Here is an 11,729-nt window from a genome sequence, read left to right as displayed (position 1 = left end):
ACTTAGAAAATAAGTAACTGAAGAAAGTTGATTCATCATGTTGGTATAATACAGTATATTAAAAGGAAACTAAATTTTAAACTGTTTTTATCTGGAATGCAATTCATGAAAATGCACAAATGTATTCTCCTCTAATATTTACAGGACAATCTGCTCAAAAAACCAAGTGATTTCAAAACTTTAATTCTAAGGTCTCAAAAATGTGCTAGTACGTATCCTTGAAAAGTTGTCATATACAGCAGACTGTAAATGACAAGCCAGGTGACAGCAAATGGTGCTACTGATGCGGAAATAATTGTTTTGAATTGTTTAGAATGTTGAGAAGTCAAAGGACAAAGAGGACAACATATTAAAATATTTTTTTTAAATCTAACGAAGGATGACAAACATGCTTAGAAAGTGATTAGCTGCCTGTATCTATGAGATTTGACTATCAAAAACTCTATGTGTGTTGTATTCTGCTGCCTTTCCTATTGCCACTAGTATGGCAATATGTAAATCAATGGATGTGTAACTGATGTGATTCTGCAATCTGTATATGGGGTAAAAATGGGAGTTCATAACCCAATTGAATCAAAGTGTGAAATATGATATATCAAGAACTATGTAATGTTTTGAACAACCAACAATAAAAAATTAAAAAAAAAAAATTTTAAAAAAAAGAGTATCCAGTTAAAAGTGCTCAATTAGCAGCATGGTAACATTGAGATTTGTAATAATATGGACCTGTGTTTGAGATCCAGCTATGAGAGTTTGGGGAATAAATTTCTTTATCTCTCTCAACCACAGAAAATACCTGTAAAAAGCATATGGTAATTTCAATCTCATTGAATTGAGGATTAAATGGAATACTGAAAAAAAAAAAAAAAAAAAACCTCTATGCGGTGTTTGAGACTAAGACATAGACACGAGAACTGGATTTGACTGTGACATCTAAAAGCCTGAATTCTACTTTATACAAAACCATGACCATGACTCATTGAAAAATGTACCTTATACATAGAGCATGTTATCTGATATGCAAACTTTTCTATCCATATATTTATATGAATATATTTCCTCTACATTTTGGCAGCAAGAGGAAAACCAAAGGGATATTCTTCTTATATTAAAAACCCAAACTGTGTTTCACAGTTACAATTATAATTGCATGAAAAATATTTAAATTATACTCAGAAAATACTTGACAAAGTGAAAAAGAAACTTCAGTTGAAAAAAAAATTGTAGAGTTTAATATATAAGTCAATTAATAATGTGTATTATATGAGTCACCAAATTATCTGTTGAACTTTATAAAGGATAGACTTTTCAAAGTTGCATAGAAATAGTTTACCTCCTTTTTCAGAGAATTGCATTTTTTTTCTTTTTTTATTAACAGGGTTTTTTAAAAAATACTTATATTTTAGTTGTAGTTGGACGCAATATCTTTCTTTATTTATTTTTATGTGCAGCTGGGGAACAAACCCAGGGCCTCCTCCATGCTAATGAGAGCTCTACAGCTAAGCCACAACCCCAGCCCCTCTTTTTTTTTTCTGTAGTTATATTTTATTTATTTATTTTTATGCTGTGCTGAGGATCAACCCAGTTCCTCAGATGTGCTAGGCAAGCACTCTGCCGCTGAGCAACAGCCCAAGCCCCCAGAGAATTGCATTTTAACAACAAAGTTTATTTTGAGGAAAAAGATTTTAAGATATAAAACATTTTAATGGAAAGAATTAGTTGATACAAGCTCATATTGAGAATAAGTACTTTTAAAAACTGAAAGTAATTTTCCGTCTATATTTATATTGACTATTTTTCTATTCTGAGGACTGGCATGGTTCTGAATACATAATCAATACTAATAAATCTCATATAGACACTGTTTTCATGGGATGTCACCACTTCCACATTCAATTCACATACAATATTATTTACTATCCTAAAAAAAAATGATGTTAACCAAATGGGAAGGAACATGAAATCTGAAAAGACAACTGCTAAAATTATGAATGATTATAAAATTAAAATTAAGATACCAATATTTCATTCAGCATCTTTCTAAAGAGAAACCTGAGACCAAGTGAAAAGTATAGTTAATGCAGAATAGTGTTAAAATCTTTCCATGAAATATGGCCATTTATCGCCTTTGTGGAATCTGTGGGAAATATAAGACAATGCAAGAATGGAGGAGTTAGCGTAAATATAACATATTAGCTACTTCAGAAGAAATTTCGGGTTTCAAAACTCACAGGACAATTCTCTCCTTTGGAAAACTGAAGAAAAAGATGTATGAATTTGAAGGCAAAAAGAAATGCTGGAAAGATTAATGATAATGGTGTGATCTTTCATTTGGGTCATAAATGAGAGTGAGAGGTAAATGACAGTTGCTTAATTGAGATAGGGATAGATTTTTAGGGGGTAAATGGAAAAGAATGGGTGCCACACTTCCAGAAACACAGTTCACATCCTGTCCTTCTATTAGTGGTTAAGGAGAAGTAAATAAATATATTTCACGTGAATGGATCCACACATCATTTGAAAGCCGTGACCATGAAGGAGAAAGCTTTGAGAGCTCCAAGGTAGGAAGCAACATCAAAAGTACAGGTGTACTGTGAATCCAGGTCTGTTGTGTTCCCAGACTCTGCTCTTGACTACTGTACAACACTGACTTTCTGAAATGAGAATTTAGCGATAGGAGTGTTTAGAAACTGGATAGACAGGGAATCCAAATGGGCATGGGAGTAAGCGAGTCCTGGGGCTTTTCTCTGAGACACTGCTGCCTTCACTTTCGATGCGTTTTAGTACCCTCTGCTTGATCCATTAAAATACACTGAAAAGGAAGATAAGAAAGAGAAAAGATAATAAAAAATTAAAAGCTAAAATGAAAAATAGATAACATAAAAAGGAAATAATTAAACCAAAGCCTAAGGTGATAAGAAGAAACTAGGTAAATAAGTAATATAAGAACAAAGTAAATGTGAGATAAAAGAAGGCTTGTACAAGAGTAAGAAAAGATAAATCATCTAAGAACAATTAACAGTGAGATTGTAAAAACAAAAGGACTGAAAGATTAAAAGGAAGAGATAAATATGCAAAAGAAATTTAAATGAATTCAAATAATAAAAAAAGAATAAACTAGGGCATAAAATACTAACTGGAAGAAAATTAAAAACTAGATAGAACTCTGTGTTCCAAGGTTTACCTGAGGCATGTGTTCCTGGGCTTGGAGCTGAAATCCATGGATGAGTTAAGCAGGCTACACATAAAATTGTCCTCTGGAGACTGGGGAGCCCAGTAGTGGCTTCTTTGGCCTGAAGAGCTCTGGGAACTCCGAGGAGCTCTCCTGACCTTATCTTCTTCGAGGACCTTCCTCTTAATCCCAGGCTGTTTTTAGAGATGCAGAGTCCTGCTGGGTACCACAGGGACAGAAATCCACGTTTCCTTTGGGGTACTTTCCTCCAGCCAAGACAGAGTCTTCAGACAAAATCAGTTAGCATAATTCCGTTCAAGAATTTATCTGAGAAATCCAAATGCTACTCCCCCTAGTCTCAAGATGTTTGACATGTACTCATCTTTTGGTGAGTTTTATTAATTCCCATTGCTATATTAAATCATTGCCAGAAAACTGCCTGTGAAAATATGCATTTACACATGTGATTTTTACAAAAAAAAGTGCAGATGAAGTATGATAATTTAGGGATATATAAACTGATGTGTTATTTTTTCCAATACTACCCCTTTTGTATATCATCTCTCATTTTTGTTATGAACATGAGGATAATGGAAATAGTCAAAGAGTGTTCTGAGAACATATGTGAGTATTGTTTAATTTCTGAGTTAAAATACTGTGGATCTAAATTTAAGTCTGCTGTGTTTAAGTAATAAACCAACTAATAAATAAGTCTATGATCACTGCTGTCTCTTTTTTTGATTAGGTTAAAAACCCACTTGACTGAGGATGAGAGACAGACTTGGGAACATCGGGAACAGTAGCATTGAATATTATTGGGGATGATGCACCATCCTCCCGTTTCAATGAATCTGAGAAAATAAAGCTTATTTCACATTTACTTTAGGAAAAAACAGTGAGCAGGACTTAGGCCTCAAACAGTTGATAAAGTATAGGAAACCAACAATTTAGTAAGACTCTCACCGATATTTCACAGGAGTTGGAGAGTAGATGTCGGTATCGCACATTGTACCAAGGGAAGTGCAAACATGTTCCTAACACTTTCACAGAGTTGTTGTGACCTGGTATTACATTTGAAGGAATAGACCAACAAGTATGGGTGTCAAATTACACATATTTTATTTGGGCAATACTTGCAGGATGTAAGTATGAGTGTAAAATTTCAGAAGTCATGCCAGAGGACAGGTTAAGAGTCAAGTCAGAACTCACATAATAATCAGTTGTCATTCAGTTCATCACCTTGCATGACTGTACAGCAGACAGGTTGACTCTAGGGTGCAGGGAAGGCAATCCTGCCTTGTTGAACATGTGCCTCCCTTCCAAAAACACATTATTTGAAATTGGGTTCTACAAGGTATTCAAAAGGTTCATGGAACATTCAATGTAATAAGATTTTATTAGAACTGAAATGCCTTAGTGCTTGCCTTAATCCATTTTCTGTTTCTAATAGAGAATACCTGATACCAGGTAATTTATTAAGAATAGGAGTTTATTTGACTCAGTCTTCTGAAAGTTGGGAAGTCTAAGAGCATGTATTCAGTGTCTCCTGGGAATCTGGTGGAAGCCTTCCTACTGTATCCTAAAGTGGTGGAGGGCATCACACGGACAGACAGAGCAACATGACAACTGGGGTCTCTTATAAAGTCCCTAATGCGAGCATGGGGGTCCCATTCTCTTGGCCTCATTCCTAGTTATCTCCTAAAAGTCCTACCTCCAAACATCATTAATGTATGAATTTTGGGATTGTTTCCGAGACATAAACCTTTGAGGAACTTTCAAACTATAGCAGCCCATTTTGCCTGCATAGAAATGTGATGCCCTCTGCCCAGTTAGACTCACTGACTTGCAGCTTGCATTTTCTGCTCTTCTCTTTCATCTGTGTTCCTGCCATCTTTCCACTTATTTCTTTATCATTCCTTTTCCTTCAGATATGTTTGTAGTTTCTGGAGTAGGCAGAGAAGATAATGGAGATGCACTATGAGAGAAATAGTCACTTAAATAGTATTTAAGGAAATTATATAGATATATCAACCATTATCAAGCAAGCCTAGCCCAAATGACACATCTTGTGTGTGTAAAATTCCATCTATAATTTCTTTACCTAATTCCTCATTGGAACATTCACAATAGCATTGTGGAGGGAAAACATTCTATTTTAAGCACAATGTGTCCAGTTAAGTATTGTGTCTAATGGAGTGAATGTCTTCTTCTCTACAACATTTATATTCCTTAAATTATAGGAGTATTTTAATTTAATAAAAACAATTCTTCATTTAATGAATGGCAATAGTATTTATTTCATCTTTCAGTTTTCAAAAAACTCATAGTGATTTCAGTAATCAAATTTTTGGTTCCTTTGACAAATGAGACATAATATTAGACTGTTGGATTGCAACAGTGAGTCCCAGAAAGAATGAAAGCAACCATGCAAAGGACCAGATAGGTTGACTCAAGGTGCAGGGAAGGCAAGCCTGCGGCGGTGGACCCATGTTCGTCCCTTCCAAAAAGGGAGGCACAATTAGGTTCCACAGGGTATTTAAAAGGCTTGTTATCTTCAAATGTAATTAGATTGTATTAGTATTAAAATGCCACAGAAGACCTAAGAAGATCCTCATTGGTCCAAAATCCTGTAGCAGAGCCATAAGAAACAAAAACTCAATTTTCCCTTGAAGAAGTCAACTCAAGATGCAGATCTCAGTTTATACTCTTTGATGGGGTTAAAACACCACACAGAAGAGCCTGATGTCTTGAAACATCCTGCCGAGTGGTCCATGTGGCTCCATCTTGCTTGTTCTGTACTCCAAGCCACTTGTTTTACCTCCAAACACGAGCTAAAGTAATGGATCATTAGTCCAGAAACATGTATGCAGGTCTTCCTTATAGGACAGAACTGTGCCCTGGGTACATTTGGAATCAAGAGCCTTTACCCACTTATCCAACTGAACAATGGGACTTAATCCACACTGTTGGTTTCCTTATTAACATCCAAAGTGGGCACCACCATCAAGACAGGCAGACATACCCTGAATTCCTCTCTGTGCCATCTTTTTAAAAAGTTTTTGATGGTTTCCCTTCATTTCTCCTGGAAAATTTCTTTCAAAATAAAATGTGGAGCTGTATTCAATGATTAAACTCATACTCTATATCCTCACATATATTCTCTCTTTCTTCCTGTCCAAAGTGGAACATTTTCTAATAATGATACCCCCTCCCCCACTCCCTGCTTTCATCTTGAAAACAGAACTTTATTTCCTTCAGAATCCAACTGTGTCAGAACTGGTAGAAGTAAATGACTAAAGCTACTGAACATATTTTCATGTACTCATAGCCATTTGCATAACTGTATTGACTTTCAGGTGAATATCTTAGGATATAAAATTCATCATGTAGAGTCCAATGGTAGAGTATTTGTCTGAAATGTGCAAGGCTCTGGGATTCATTTGTAGCAACACACACACACACACACACACACACACACACACATAATTTTCTTCTTTGTATTCCTTATGGTAACTTTAAAAATTATCATGATTAATACACAATCCTTTATTGAGTCTTTTTCATCTTGAATAGTTCTTAAATCTTTCTCCATCTCTCCAGGTCTGCTTTCATTAGCTTACACAATATCACCTGCCTCTAGTCTCACATACTACAACCGCCTATTAATTATCTCCTTCTGTCAAATGTAAAAATGACTTTTTAAAATTGGAACCAGTTTAATCTTTTCAATATTTTGCTCATATCAGGAAGGTATTCTACATGATTTGTGAGATGAAAATCTTCACAGAACCTAAGGCCTTCTGCTCCCTGAAGCATCTTCTCTCCAGGCTCAGGACAGTCTGGTCCCACTTTTTCCCTATTTCATGGACTTTCCTACTATTTTTCCTTTATTTATGTGCTCCCTCTCTGGAATGATCTCTCCACCTCCTTTTCCTTAACTAGCATTCTGTGCCCAATCCTGTAGACCTCATGGTAACACTTCCTCAACATGTTTTCTAAAATCTTGACAATCTTGACAAGGTTCCTCTTACGTATGCTGTCAGAAAGCATTCCCCGCATCATGTAGGGTCTCTCTCCAATTTACCTCCCTCGATCAGAACATAAACCAAATGAAAGCATGAAAGTAATTTCATTAATTTCTCTCACACCCTGTTATAATCAAGCATATGGCACAAAATGTTGCAAATGTAACTATTCAACTTTTAAAAAATATTGAGTAATAAATCTAAGTTATAGACATACACAACTTTTTAAGGGATACCAGTGTTTTCTGAGTAGTTAATTCTTTAATAAAATTTAAATAAGAATTAAATCAATTGATGTTCAGAAACAATCATTTAAAATTAAATAAGTTAGCTATTATGATTTTAAAATTTGTACTTTTAAAGATTAGCAACCATGTATCTCTAGCACTAGATTAATGAAATATGCTTGCTTAAAATGGTTAAAAGAGTTAATTTGTCTAGTGAAGTTAGGCAAGAGTAATTTGAGAAATACTACTAAACCAATGATAACTGTATACATTTTCTTGTCATTTTTAATGGACATATGATTAATTGAATTATTAATTGCACTAAAAAGTTTGAGGTTCTGGTAATTATCTCTTCTTAGACATGTTCTAATTTTTTATTCCTCATTTAAATAAGACACATTTTCTATTTGATTTAATTAACATAAGTAAACATCAAAAAACATTGAAGTGCTTTATGCATCAAACATTTCTTTTCAGTCTCCACTAGATATCTAACAAACACATATATCAAAATCCAGTCTTATGACATTGGTACATTTAGAAAATGTAGCCTGAAATAAGTCTACTCAATTCTGTCATCAAATAGGCAAATTCCTATAGTTTGAAATTAAAAAGATATTTTGGTATGGATTTTTTCATATATTAATTAATAAAACAAATGTTATTGATATTTTAATTCTCTAAGCATAGTTTAGTCCTTAAATATATATAACTCACAGGGTTATCATAAAGTTTAAAGAAATGTTAATCTTCTTCTCATGCTCTTCATCCCTACTCTGTTCTTAGTTACTCTCCTTATATCAAAGAAGACATTTGGCATTTGGTTTTTAGGGATTGGCTAGCTTCACTTAGCATAATCTGCTCTAGTGCCATCCATTTCCCTGCAAATTCTATGATTTTGTCATTTTTTAATGCAGACTAATATTCCATTGTGTATAAATGCCACATTTTTTTAATCCATTCGTCTATTGAAGGGCATCTGGGTTGGTTCCACAGTCTTGCTATTGTGAATTGAGCTGCTATGAACATCGATGTAGCAGTGTCCCTGTAGCATGCTCTTTTTAGGTCTTTAGGGAATAGACCGAGAAGGGGAATAGCTGGGTCAAATGGCGGCTCCATTCCCAGCTTTCCAAGAAATCTCCATACTGCTTTCCAAATTGGCTGCACCAATTTGCAGTCCCACCAGCAATGTACAAGTGTACCCTTTTCCCCACATCCTCGCCAGCACTTGTTGTTGTTTGACTTCATAATGGCTGCCAATCTAACTGGAGTGAGATGGTATCTTAGGGTGGTTTTGATTTGCATTTCTCTGACAGCTAGAGATGGTGAGCATTTTTTCATGTACTTGTTGATTGATTGTATGTCCTCCTCTGAGAAGGGTCTGTTCAGGTCCTTGGCCCATTTGTTGATTGGGTTGTTTGTTCTCTTATTGTCTAATTTTTGGAGTTCTTTGTATACTCTGGATATTAGGGCTCTATCTGAAGTGTGAGGAGTAAAGATTTGTTCCCAGGATGTAGGCTCTCTATTTACCTCTCTTATTGTTTATTTAGCTGAGAAAAAACTTTTTAGTTTGAGTAAGTCCCATTTGTTGATTCTAGTTATTAACTTTTGTGCTATGGGTGTCCTATTGAGGAATTTGGAGCCCGACCCCACAGTATGTAGCCAACTTTTTCTTCTATCAGACGGCATGTCTCTGATTTGATATCAAGCTCCTTGATCCATTTTGAATTCACTTTTGTGCATGGCGAGAGAAAGGGATTCAGTTTCATTTTGTTGCATATGGATTTCCAGTTTTCCCAGCACCATTTGTTGAAGATGCTATCCTTCCTCCATTGCATGCTTTTAGCCCCCTTATCAAATATAAGATAGTTGTAGTTTTGTGGATTGGTTTCTGTGTCCTCTGTTCTGTACCATTGGTCCACCCGCCTGTTTTGGTACCAGTACCATGCTGTTTTTGTTACTATTGCTCTGTAGTATAGTTTGAAGTCTGGTATCGCTATACCGCCTGATTCACACTTCCTGCTTAGCATTGTTTTTGCTATTCTGGGTCTTTTGTTTTTCCATATGAATTTCATGATTGCTTTCTCTATTTCTACAAGAAATGCCACGAAGATTAACATTAAACAGAGATGAGAGGTGGGAGGGAAAGGGAGAGAAAAGGGAAATTGCATGGAAATGGAAGGAGACCCTCAGGGTTATACAAAAGAACATACAAGAGGAAATGAGGGGAAAGGGAAAAATAATACAAGGGGGAGAAATGAAGGTCAGTAGAGGGGGTAGAGAGAGAAGAGGGGAGGGGAGGGGAGGGGGGAAAGTAGAGGATAGGAAAGGTAGCAGAACACAACAGACACTAGTATGGCAATATGTAAATCAATGGATGTGTAATTGATGTGATTCTGCAATGTGTATATGGGCTAAAAATGGGAGTTCATAACCCACTTGAAGCAAAGTGTGAAAGATGATATATCAAGAACTATGTAATGTTTTGAACAACCAACAATAAAAAAAAATAAAAAATAAAAAAGTTTAAAGAAATTATTGCATGAAGTTTCTATTATACTGCATGGCAAAAAAGCAAACAAGACCAATAATTTACATATATGTATACTTTTTTTTTTCCACCAAATGACTACTTGATTTCTATCAGGGATCACAACGCTGTATCATATGTGTCAGACACGTGATCACTTCCACTTGTCTCATCTCTTTATGTGTTGAGTTAGGAGGGGGATAGACTGCTTCTAAACTGTCAAAAAAAAAAAAAAAAAAGAAAATGAAAAATGCTGATGGAGAATTGTTCTTGCATCTATTCTCAAATTGTGAACCAAATTTTACCTGAAGTTCAGAACTAGAAGAAAGAACTAGAGGAAGTTCAATCTGTTGGTCACATAAGTTTTATTTGCTGAAGCATCACAGCAGCACAGAACTCAAGGTTCAGGTCAACAGAGAGATGCCCTGAAAGCATTTGAGCAGGAATCTTTTAGTGCTAACAAGCAGATCTAGTGCTTCTAAAACTCAGTCACAAAACCAATGGGAAGAGGAAAGAAGCAACCTCTCAATTCCAAGATCCCCTATCATGGTGGTGGCAGACATTATTCTTGCACAGAATTCTACATTCTTTCAAGGAAAAAAAAAAAGAAGGAAAAATAAAACTAAAGCTGAAGACCAGTTACTAAGCATTGAAAATGTCAGGACCTGAGATATCAGATAAGTTACTGCATTGACATCAGCATCATCCTAAATAAATGTGATTAATTAATATCATATATTCTAAAGTCAATATTCCTTTGTAATTCTGTCTCCAGTTGGTTCTGCAAAGTCCATAGAAAACCCATTGTAGAATAGTGTATCTCAAAAAATGATTCAAAATTAGTAATCTTTTTTACTGTGGTCACCTGAGAGCCTGTCTTCAAATCCTTTCATTTTACTCTTCTCCTTAGACATGAATGGATTTTATTCTGGCAATTATATATTCTCAAAGTCAATCATTTTTTTAGTTATCTGCCCAATTTTTTTTAAATTAAAATTTCACCTCATCTCAATCGTGCTTTAAAAAGTATTGTAATTAGCTTTACTAAATGTGTAATATATGCTATAGTTGATGAACTATGCAAATTAATTCAAAGATTTTGGTTCTCTCCTTACAGATTACAAATAAATGTTGAATAAAATTATTTTTATGGTAAAACAGATGTTTTAATGTTGGATTTATATTCCAAAATTAGGTGAAATATCCTCTACATTGGACATACATAAAAGATACCTGTAGAAGTAAACTGTAAGTATTAAATCACTCACTTTCCTTTATTTTATATAAGCCACGAGGAATTAGAGAAATATTTTTAGAGAGGAATTTTTGTGGAAGAAGCTGTCTTGTGAGTTTCAACCATCTCCTCACCAGGAAAGCTTCCAGGGCAATATGCCTAGTTCTAATACTAAGCAAAGCAGAAGGAGTTTGGATGGAATCCACTTGTGAAGCCTTAGAGAACGTTATGGAACAGGCTGGAAAATTTAAAGTAATGGGTGTTGACTGAGTATCTGAGATGACAGTGAAACTGTGGACACGGGACTTGGTCAGAATCAGTGTGCATATTTGTCCAGGCAAAAGAAGCTTATGTATTTTTTTATGAACAATATGGGATGGCATGCAAAAGAGGGCTGTTTTGGATTCATCTGCGCCTGGAGAAATATATAGAGCTCAGAAGAAAGACTTCAAGTCCCCTCTACACACCTAGAAGTAAACAAAGGGAGTTAGTGATGGCATTTTGGAAATCACTGATGAAAGATTGAAAGAGTAATATCTCT

The sequence above is a fragment of the Marmota monax genome, unplaced genomic scaffold (genome assembly GCF_021218885.2).
Source record: "Marmota monax isolate L192 unplaced genomic scaffold, Marmota_monax_Labrador192_F-V1.1 WCK01_AAM20220418_F8-fsc00039, whole genome shotgun sequence".
NCBI lineage: Eukaryota > Metazoa > Chordata > Mammalia > Rodentia > Sciuridae > Marmota > Marmota monax.
This window is presented reverse-complemented; position numbering follows the sequence as displayed.